An 11,859-nucleotide genomic window follows, 5' to 3' on the forward strand; every position below is an offset into this window, starting at 1 on the left:
AGATGTTGACCTCCCTTGATAACTTCTCAACACAGAAACAAGGTTAGTTTGGTAATGCTTGTTTTATAAGAATCATGTTGGCACGAGTAATGATGTTTAATAATTATATTTTAAATATTAAAATATATTGACTTTTTAAAAAATTGTCCGGGTCTTGGTCTCCAGTAGGGAAGCCATAAAAGGAGGAGTCCTAGAAAGACCACTGAATGGCTGCTCTTCTCAGCACTCAAAGCCATGACTTGCTTGTCCTCTGAAGGGGCCTGACTAGGTCTCTGGCCACGTGGTCACTCACCCCTCAGATGTATTCATCTTTTGCTATGTTGCCCCAGATAATATGGGGTGGAACATTCTATGCGTTTCATACTTATTGCCTTAAACCCTCAAAGATAAATGAGTTTCTGGAAAATATTAAGAAAAACATTCATCTTTGAACAGCTCTCTCTGAATTGGTTAGATTCTTGAGTGCAGAATTTGGAGGCAGAATGAATAAAGTGTTTCATGTTTGAAAGTATGATAGTTTTGCTCATCAAACTGAAGTTTGGAAAGACTTGATCAAAAATAAGGAATGCCAAGAACAATTTCTCATTCCAAATTTGGCTCTCATTGGTAAATAAGACTTTGAGATTACTTATGTGGTACCACGGTGCAAAGTAGAAACCCTCGAGAAGGAGCCTATGAACTGGTTATTTTCCAGATGTAATCTGTTGGGCCAGCTCTGTGGGGTGATGCATTTAAAAGGGCAGTTGATTCCCATGTCAATATAGGCAACACAAAACCAGATGGAGTTCTCCACCACAGTATGGAGCACCCAGCAGAGTTCATGTTCTTTGGTGAAATGAGAGTGCAGATAATCAAGCAACTGGGAGACATCAGTCTCATGAGCATGTCAGACTTGTGGTGGCTGTTTGGGAAGAAGTCAACTACCAAGTGTCACAGCAAAATGTGCTTCTGATTCCTATGTCATTTTCACTGTTGAAATAGTTTTCTATTGAAACATGAAGTATTTCATTAACTGCTCTAAGATGTGTCTGCTAAGGGGCTTAGATTCTCCTAAGAGATGTTCACTTTTCTTTGAAGGAGGTGGAAAGTTAATTAGCTCTGTCTCTTGCTTTTTTTTTTTTTTTTGCTGTGGAAGATTGGCCCTGAGCTAACATCTGTTGCCAATCTTCCTCCTTTTGCTTGAGGAAGATTTTCCCTGAGCTAACATCTGTACCAATCTTCCTCTATTTTGTATGTGGGGCACCGCCACAGCATGGCTTGATGAGCAGTGTGTGGGTCCATGCCCAGGATCCGAACCCATGAGCCCCAGCTTGCTGAAGCAGAGTGTGGGAACTTAACCACTATGCCACCGGGCTGACCCCTGTCTCTTGCGTTTTTGAAAGCCACCTCTGTATTTTGTCACTGCCATTTCTGTTCTGTTCATTTCCCCCATGGCATTTCATTATGTGATTTACATTAGAAATAGTGGCCACTACTTCATGATCTTGTTTTTTCATTTGTTTCAGAATTATCTCTTCTGTATTTTGACAACTTTTTGCCTTATAACATTTTATTATATTCAAATAATGATACATTTCCATACCTGTAACAATATTTTGACATTACTTATGTACAATGTCTATCTTATCATCATATCTGTTTTTTCTGAGATTTTTTAACAATTTTTTTGCCCAGTAAGTTTATTTTGTGATACCAAATGTGATTCATAAAAATAGTAGAGGATCTGGCCTGGTGGCGTAGTGGTTAAGTTTGCATGTTCTGCTTCGGCGACCCGAGGTTTGCCGGTTCGGGTCCTGGGTGCGGACCTACTCACTGCTCATGGAGCCATCCTGAGGCAGCGTCCCATATAGAATAGCTACATCTCTACAACTATGATACACAACTATGTACTGGGGCTTTGGGGAGAAAAAAGAAAAAGAGGAAGATTGGCAACAGATGTTAGCACAGGCCAATCTTCCTCAAAAAATATATATATTAGATCAAATATATTTCTTTAGTTTGGAAAAGTACACTACTGTCTGTGTCATCTGTATTAATTATGGTTTTTACATTAATTATTAGTCACTCTAACTTGGAAAATAATATAATTAGGTCTCAGTATTTAAAAATTTCAGAAGACTTGTTGGTTTATATACTGAACTGTGTTCATTTATGATTAATTTTACTAAGCTTTACGTCATTTTTAGATCATGGCGTAACAAAGATAGCTAGGACATCTTGTTTTAAAGAGGTCTTTATAGTTATGGAAATGCTTGCTCTAATAAAAGTCTACATATCCTTAAAAAAAAAGTATTGCCTGGTGTTAATACTTTTCACCTTGCTGCAACCCATCCATTCCTTGTTTTTGAAAATTGGAGCACGTTCCTGTTCTCTGAAATCTCCCCAAATCCTCCAGCGCTCACTGTAGCCGCTCTGCAACCTACACCTTCCTCTGTGGAGTGGAATGTCGTTCACCTGGACCTGCGGACTTGAACTCACTTGAGCAGCCAGGCTTTTTCTTATTGTCTCCTTGCCTGTCTCAGGTTTCAATTTCCTACTAGCCGTATTTGTTCTAGCATTCCCAGTAGGAAGATCAGTTTCCTTGATAGAGAAAGCAATATACAAGTTGAATTGTCCTGTTTTTCCATTAGCTTTCACCATTTCTTTCACCAACCTTTCTGTTAACATGACACCGTTTGCCCCCGAGCAGTGGGCTCTTGCATTTCTCATTCTTCTTTCTGCTCTGAACTCAGTTCTTACACTAACTTTTTAAGCCTTGGGGCAATCTGGGCTCTGTTTTTCCTAGTATCATTACGACTGGCATGCATTCCTTGGTCATATGTGCTTCCTTTCATATTTCAGGCGTTTCTTGTAAAATCTGAGACTATTAGAGAGCTCTCTGCATAGTTTTTTTTGTTTGCTTGCCTTTTTGAAAGACACTTCCCTTTTTCTTCTTGAATCAATGTCATTTTTTGTTATAGACTGATTGTTTGTGTCCTCCTAAAATTCATGTGCTGAAATCTAATCTTCCATGTGATGGTTTTTGGAGATGGAGCCTTTTGAGAGGTGATTCAGTCATGTGGGTGGAGCCCTCAGGAATGGGATTAGTGCCCCTATAAGAAGAGGACAGAGAGCTAGTTCACGAAGAGCTATTTCCACTAGTGAGGATACAAGAAGTCGGCAATCTGCAACCTGGAAGAGGGTCTACACCAGAACCTGACCATGCTGGCACCCTGATCTCTTCCAGCCTCCAGGTCTGTAAGAAATAAATGTCTGTTGTTTACAAGCCCTTCAGTCCATGGTACTTTGTTATAGCAGCACAGAGAGGCTAAGACATTTGTGATTGTTCAGGTAGGATTCTTTTCTGTGAAACTTCTTTCCTCTTTTAGCCATTTTAACTTCATAGTGTTGCCAAGGAGTCTTACCTACTTTTTCTCTGAACTTTTAGAAACCATTTTCCCCTAAAGCCTAGAATTTATGTCTAATTATAGCCAATGCTTCCTTCCTTCTTTGGCTGTTAAAAGTTCTACATTGATGACAGTCACTTTATCCGAGTTTTTACTTGACTATACTAGGCTAGTTGTGCCTAGCAGTTAGTAAGAAGACTGCAAGTTGTAACTGAAAGAGTAGGGGCCTCTGAATTTAGCAGATCTGGGTTTAAATCTCCACAAACCTGCTGATGATCTTGAACAGTCTACTTGACCTGTCTGACCTCACAGGGTTAAAAAATTGGGTCAGTTATACAACTTTGCAGGGATGCTTTTAAATTCATAAAAAATGTAAATTGCCATTAGCTCAATAAATAGAAGCCATTATTATCACTGTATGAATAATGTTTTTGATATTTTGGGAAACTTTCTTGCTCCAGGATATGTGCTAATATATGTGTGTGAGTTGGTAGTGTAGTGTGAGTAAGTTAAAGCTACAATGGGTAACATTAGGGTCAAAGGATAGACATATTGATGGCAAATCGCTTACTGGTTGAGCATGTGAGTTCTGAAGCTAAACTGTATGACTCAAAGTCCTGCTGTGCCACATATTAGCTTTGTTCCAGCAAATGGCTGGAACATTCTGTGTTCCCATTTCTTTATCTATAAAACAACCCTAATTCATAAAGTTGTTATGAAGATTTAAAGGAGTAAAAACATGTAATTGCCTAGAACATCACCTGGCACATAGTTAGCTCTTATTATTATCATGCTGAGGATGGTATTATATGAACACAGAACTGAGAATGCCAGAAGCACCAGCATTTCCGTGTAAACCAGAATATCTGAAACAAAACTGAGAAACCCTTAGAGATAAACAAGGTTGTAGAAAATGAACAAAAGAAAGTCACTGAGAAATCTTGACAAGAAAGCTTAGATTGATGGGTCATTCCATTGGGAAACATATGAGCTCTGTGGGAGGGAACGATTTGAGTCATGATGCTCTAAGAGATAGGAAATAAGGGCAGCTGAATGTTTACCATCAATTTGGGGTGTACATTGCTGACTCATTAGAGACCTCATCTGAGGGGGCTATACTAGCACCCCCTGCCCTCTTAGGGAACTGGAGGTGTGTACCATTCTCCAGAGTGGGCTGTCAATGAGCCTATGGGTAGGCAGTTATGCATCTTTATAAATCCTTCTCTTCCACTCTGTTTTTTAGCAGTCAGTCAATCCAGCTTCTAACATGTGGGCCCTCAAGGCTAAACTGTGGGGTTAAAGTCAGGGAAAGTCACAAAGAGGAGGAGCCCTTAAAACAAGGTCAGTACCCTTCAGTCTATTCCCTAGACTCTCAGGGAACAAACCACTGCTCAGAGTTGGAATAAACATGTTTTCAGATGCGAGCAACTCTCTTCAGGGAATGGGGTTGTTTGCCAGACGCAAAGAGATGGATAAATAGATATCCCCCTCCCTCAATCTCATGGTTACTTGGGTGGTTTACTCAAAAACTGATAACCTAATGCCCTTCACTTTCAAAACATAATCATTTATGTACCCCAGTGAATACAAGTCCTTTGTCATATACCATCTTTCTCATTTTTCTCTTTCAATATGGTGGACTGAGCCAGATTCCCAAAATCTCCCACCATGCCAGTTCATCAGTATAGCCTATGGTTAGAGGGAGCATGCTGGCACTGGACTATCAGGGCCTAAATCCCATCTCTACGCTTTCCTACCTGTTACATCTTGGCCAAGTTTATGTCCTTGTAAACCTAGGGATGGTAATGATAATACCTAACACAAAATGCTCTATAAGGATTAATAGAGAGCCAGGCACATAGGAAGCACTCAACACTGTTAGCTTCATCCTTTAAGGGCTGTCAAGGAATTGGTGATTTTAAACTGAGAGACTTTGCTTTGTTCAGGAATTCCTCTCTGTGCCTTCCATAAGTATTCTTGTTTATCAAAAGGAATATTTGAGGTGGATTTTTGGAAGATTCTAGTCTATTTAAACCCAGGATGTATATAAGGTTGAGTTAATTCAAAATTGTGCTGACTCTTCAGAGCTGATTCAAAACACCATTTCCTCTAGAAAGCCTCTCCAGCTACTCTGAAGTGTATGGTGAGGCCCATTGCACACGTGGCCCAAACTTCATATGTTGGCAATTGATTCACATCACATTTTGTATTTCTCTCCACTGTTTCATCTGAATAAATCTTTTATTCTGAAGTGTATTGCCAGATTATCGAAGACAATACACGCTCAGTCTTTTTTTTGTGTGTGTATAATGAACGAATTTATTTCTCTTGTGTAATCCAAGTTTGGCATATAAAAGGCAGGCTGTGGGGTGTAATTTTTAAAAATACGCAAGTGTTGAGTCGGGTTGCCTGTGTTTAAGGCCTGGTCCCTCCCCTTATTTTGCTCTATGACCCTATGCAAGCTCCCTAAACTCTGAGTCTTGATTTCTTTGTCTACAATATGAGAATAATTGAGAGGAATGAAACAGTATAAACCACATCCTAAAGTGCCTGGACTAAAATAGGTACTGGACAAATGTTGGTTCATGATCAGTATCCATGGATCCCCCTCCTCTCGATCAGTCAGACAACCTTGAGCTCCACCCACCCCCTCAGGTCCTTAATCAGTTGGCAGCCAACCTGGTGATCAGTTTCTGATATCTGTTTTGTATCAGCCTTGGGTTTTGGTTGGACTCCTAAGATTTTGTTTTTTATGGCCATTCTCAACTCGCAGGTGTTCTTAAGCCGTATAATGCAAAGTACTACCTGAGTGCTTATTAAAAATGCAAATTCCAGGACTCCAACCTGAATGATCCTGATTCTTTAATTCCAAGGAGGGGCTCAGAAATCTGCATTTCAGCAAGTAGCAAGTGATTGCACCAGGTAATTCTTATGTAAGTGCTGCAGGAACCACACTTTGAGTGAGGGTATTAGGTCCTATAAATAAACTCCTCATCTGTTCTATACAAAAATGCCTCTAATCAGGAGTTCTTAACTTGGGTGCATGCACAGGCTTCAGGGCCCCTGTGAGCTCCCTGAAGTTGAAGGCAAATCATGTGTATATATATTTCCTGGAGGAGAAATTTGACCTATACTTTCATTTTACATATGTCCAGGAACCCTCTTTCCCACTGCCCCCTCCTGCCCAAAACAAAATGAAACAAAACAAAAACGTTAAGAGCTATTTCTCCATGCTCCAGGCCATTTTCCACCCCAGCCCTCGGAGTCTGTCTTTCTCCAATAACCAACTGGACAGAGCTGTGTCAACAACTAGCCTATCCCTTCACAGATTGATCTCACCCCAAAATCTCATTGGTTTTTATTGCCAAGAGGTGGTTCTTCCTTGCTGGGCACAGCTGAATGACGTGATCAGGAGCAGGACATGCAGATGTGGCTTATCTGGCTTATCTCCAGCAGTTCTCCAACAGGTTTACATCCCTGCTAAGCACAGGTCTTAGAGAGACCCTGTCATGGCCCCTGTGTAGGCTACTGGTTGCCCAAAGATGGCGGTCTATCAGGCCTTCTCTGGGTTGAAAGTTGTCTGCCAAAGTCCATTGTCGGAAGTTCTGCTTTTCATAAGGAACTCATGAAGCATCTCCACAGGGGTCCAAATCATCTAACCTGGGGAGGCTCTGAGCCCCTCTGTTGGCCTGATAATTCTCTCTCTAGGGTATCTGGCCACATTGCAGCTCCCTTGGGTTCTGAGCTTAACCCAAGGTAAGATTTCCCTTTCTCCTTATCAGGGAACACAGCCCAAACAAATCTGCTCCCTAGGGGATGATGGAGAGCTTCCTGGCTGCCTGTACTCACAGATCCCTTAATTCCACTTTCTCTGCCTTAAGCTTGTGGAGCAGGACCCACCTGGCCCCGTAATCATTTAAGTACTTTGTCTCCTAAGCTTTTGTCTTGGTAGAGAAATATTAAAATCACCCCTCCACCACCACCAGCAGCAATGCCTGATTCTCCATTTATGAGAGTTGTGTTTCCCCTCTAACGGCCTTCTATATTGTTCCAGGCTTTGGGACATCTATAAATTGCTCAAGGCTATCTGCTGATGATGCCTGCATGCATATGTTCTTCCTCTGGGCAAAGCCTCTCTGCCCCAGTCTTTAGACCTGGTTACCTCTGGGTTTCATGTCGCATGGTACTGGGTGGTGAACTGGGGTTAGTGGGATACTGGTGTGGCCAAGCAGCTCTACCTGTTGGCCTTTGTGATCTCTGAGCACACACAAGTCACCACCTCTTTGGTCCCTTTTTGTCATTCGCTCCCACGACGGAAGTTTTCCTGGAGAGCTCTAGCATTGATTCCTGTACTGCTGGTGTCTACTTTGCTGGTAAAAAAGGCACACTGGGTCTGGAGATGGTGAAGTGCCTTTTGTATTCAGTTCCATACCTCCAACCTCTCTATTTTCCTGCTGAGTAGCTTATTCTGTATGAAAAGCTTAGCATCACTGGGCTCTGGAAGAGAGCAGACAAATATGGCAATATAAAATGCTAACAACAGCAGATGGCAGGAAGAGTTTCCTTGAAATTCAGATGAGCAGTTGCTTCTTCTGGTGGGTTTTTTATTATTAAATTTATTTCCATCATTTGGCTAGATATGTCTATCCTTGTGCTTACTTATCTTGTACTGAGATCATCTTGCTTTTAACATCTGTAACAAGGTGCTGTTCATTATATCAATTATAAATGTATCCATATGGTCCCATGTGTAATTGTCAACTCAGTGACATGAATGTAGCCTTTGTATTTGGAGGGAGTGAATGCTCACCTTATTCTAAAGAATATGGTAAGTTTTTGAGGTTTTAGGCTCCTACCAATCGTTTTCTTTAGGATAAAGTGAGCCTTTTGGGGGGCCAAAAATTGTTGGCCCATTAATTTACTTCAAATACGTTAAGTCTTGAATCTGATCCCTATTTTACCACTACTGAAACACAGCATCCTTATATTAAGCCATCTCTGTGCCTTCTGTGAATTTGTGATTTTTCATTTCCAACTTCCAGTAAGAGGAATCAAAGTTCATCAAGTTCTTTGGAAATTGAATTTAAATGATACTTATACCCTATACCCCTCCCCAACCAAAGTCGAATTCTTCACTATCACTGTTATCAGGAGCAGCATCTCCATTATCACCATCACCTTCCTGCTCTATAGTTATTTACCATCAATATTGATTAAGTTCATATGTGGCAGAAATGGCATCATATTATATACTTTTGACTATTTCTAAATCAAGAATCCTAGAATCCTAGAATTCCAAGGATACAAAGGGACATCCGGAAGTCATCTAACTCAATCCTCTGCTTTGCAGAAAAGAATTGTTCAAACCATACGGAAAGAATTTATTTTCAAATGAAATATTCTTTGTGACGAGATGGCTAGTGAAAGGACAATGGACATCAACAGGAAGTTAAAATGAAATGCCTCCTCTTTTTTTACAGGCTCTCTAGTTAGTAGTAAAGCACCTTCAGTGCTAGGGGAAAGACCATCACAGGTAATTTTGTGAGCCCAGTGATAATCTTCCTATTGAAGAGAGATGTGCTGTGAACCTGATTATTTCTCAAAGAACTGTCATTTTCCCAAGAGCTGGCATTTTCAGCCTCTTGAAAAACACCAACCACTGTTATCATAACTCTAACTTGAGCAATCAATCAAGGGTTTGAGCCATTAAAATGGAATATATAATTTCAAAGGGGATAATTTTAGCAAAATTCAGCTTCAGTCAGCCCTTCTCCAACAAGAGGGTCACTGTTTGCTCTTCTTGGCACTGACAATTCCCTCCCTGCACTCACCCCGCCCTCCTTTCCAACCAGAGGAAACAAGGCGCCAGGCCATGGATTTATGTGATTCCCTGAAAAGAATACCCAGAAACTTCCAAAAAGAGGCAAGTACAGGTTACTTGGGAGAACTCCCAAGAGGGAGAACTGATTCCCTCTTCTTGCATTCCTATGCAAGGTACAATTTCCAGAGTAGAGACAGTACAAGTGGAAAAAGTGGTCTGGAACTTATCTCTGACCCTATCAGATATCATAAATGATACAACTTCTGCTCTGGAAACCCAACAATCAGTTCAAATTTAAATTCATTAGCCAATGTTGTCATGGCTAATCACATAGCCCTTAATTTCTTCTTAGCTGGCCAAGGGGAAATTTATGTGATAGCAAACACTTTCTGTTGCAACTAAGTAACAGTCTAATTAGGGTAAAAATAAAAGCACCATTTGGATCTCAAGAAGACACCATTTGGAATTTGGGACATGTTTTCATTGCCTGGGTTTGGTAATCTAGGTCCCTGTCTTCGGGGTCTATTATGAGAACTAATAACCATTATTGTTTCTGTTTCTGGTAATTGCCTGTGTTGCAGTTGCTGATGTATGCTGTCCAGAGTTATAAATGCTACCATGCAGCCATTGTCTTGTCAGATGTTAAGCAACTTTTCCCGCAACAAAGGGAAGAGCAGTGACAAACCCTAGTTTTGCCACAGACTACATTCTGTAGTCTGTTTAATCTCCTAATTAGAAAAAGCTCAGCAATGGTGAAAATCTGAATAACCTAGATGAATAGCCTGCTGCCCAACTGTATATGTCTTGGCCAAAAGGGGGCACTGAGAAAAAAGAAAGCAGCCCTGACAGCCAAGAACTAACCTGGCCCTGTCAAGGAGGCTGTGGTGTTGCTACGCATTTCCTGTCACTTATAGCTGGGCTGTAGTGTTCCCCTGTTGACATAAACAATTCAAAGAACACCAACATCAAGCAAGGCCGCTGAGATAAGACACAAACAAGATCATTCCATAATCACGTCTAAACACAGACAAAAACATAAATGTTGTCTCTACCACAAAAACCACCAAACATCACCCCATCCTGGATAATATAAGCCTGTCTTGACCTAACCAATCACAACTTTAGCCTCGCTCCATTTGTATAGCCTTCTAGGTAAGAATTATGAAGATACCCCCACATGGAATTACCCCCTCCTTCCTAACGGCATCCAAAGTAGAGCAAAGTCCAGTTTCCTTGGATAATTCCCAAATCACCTAACGGAAGCCCAAATTCTGTGATTCGTCCCTTCTAACACCTTCTTACTGAGGTACCCTGTGATTCTCCATTGTGCGTGTTCTTCCTTATTGCAACAAGTCAGTACACTCAGCTTTGTTCAATTGCAGGTGTGTTCCTGGTGGTCTTTGGCTGAACGGCATCAACATCCTCTTGCACTATTTCACCCTCATCTCATCCATCCTACTAAATGTACAGAGATCATGAAGACATACTTGACATCTTCTTCTCAACCTGTACTCCATCAATCACAAATCCTGATGACTTTACCTTGTAGAAAGCTCTCATAACTATTTCCTTCTCTACATCTTCAAAGCAACCTCTGTGGTCCAAGCTGCAAGCATCTCTCATCTTGTCCACTGCAACAGTCTCTGAACTGGTCTTCCTGTGTGTATATGTGTGTATATATATATATTTATATATATATATATAAAGAAAGAGAGAGAGATCAGGCATCTCTTCGTCTTCTTATATAGACACCAGTCCTTTTGGATTAGGACCACCCTTATGACATCATTTAACCTTAATTACCTCTCTAAAGACTGTCTCTGAATACAGTCACATTGGGGGTGAGGGCTTTAACATATGCATTTTGGGGGGACACAATTCAGTCCATAACCGTAACTCTTGGATTCCTCGCCTGTAACAGGAATAATTATGCATGCCTGTTCCCTGAGAGATGTTGTGAAGGCAAAATTGGACAGTGTATGTGAAAGCTCCTTGAGACATACAAAATGCTAACCTATGGGACGTGGTAGGAGTCCACTCTTTGATCAAGAAGGGTTTGGTTAAGCCTTTCAGTGTAGAAAAAGTTTATAGATAAAAAAGCCTATGGTTGGATGGGGGTGGAGATTGTTATAGTTCAACATCAGAAACATAATAGGTAGAGTTGAGGTGTTTGATAAAGGGCTGGGCTTCTTGGAAATCGTGAGTCCTCACTCCCGGATGGCTTCTGCAGGACTTTCTATGGAGTAGGAGGCTGGGCCAGGAGTCTTCCAAATTCTCTTCCAACTTGAAGCTTTACGCCTTGTACTGTGTTACATGTTGCTTTTACCTCGTTAGGAATGGACCCTGCGCTAATCTTCTCTGACCATGTATATTAGAGGTCAGCAAACTTCTGAAAAGGGCCAGGGAGTAAATAAATATTTTAGGCTCCACGCTATGTGGTCTCTTTTGCAACTACTCACCTCTATCCTTGTAGCAGGAAAGCAGCCTTAGACACTATGTAAATAAATGAGTGTGGCTGTGTTCCAATAAAACTTCATTTATGAATACTGAAATTCAAATTTCATATGATTTTTATGTGTCATGAAACATTATTCTTCTTTTGATTTTTCCCCCCGATCTATTTAAAAATATAAAAACCATTCTTCTCTGGTG

The 11,859-nt window shown here is 40.9% G+C and overlaps 1 pseudogene; it reads left to right on the plus strand.

Moving 5' to 3' along the window:
• Positions 1-206: 206 nt before the first annotated feature.
• On the plus strand, positions 207-981 carry LOC101406514 (protein NipSnap homolog 3A pseudogene; annotated as a pseudogene).
• Positions 982-11,859: the final 10,878 nt, after the last annotated feature.

The sequence above is a fragment of the Ceratotherium simum genome, chromosome 14, assembly GCF_057802395.1.
Source record: "Ceratotherium simum simum isolate JZ-2026a chromosome 14, ASM5780239v1, whole genome shotgun sequence".
NCBI lineage: Eukaryota > Metazoa > Chordata > Mammalia > Perissodactyla > Rhinocerotidae > Ceratotherium > Ceratotherium simum.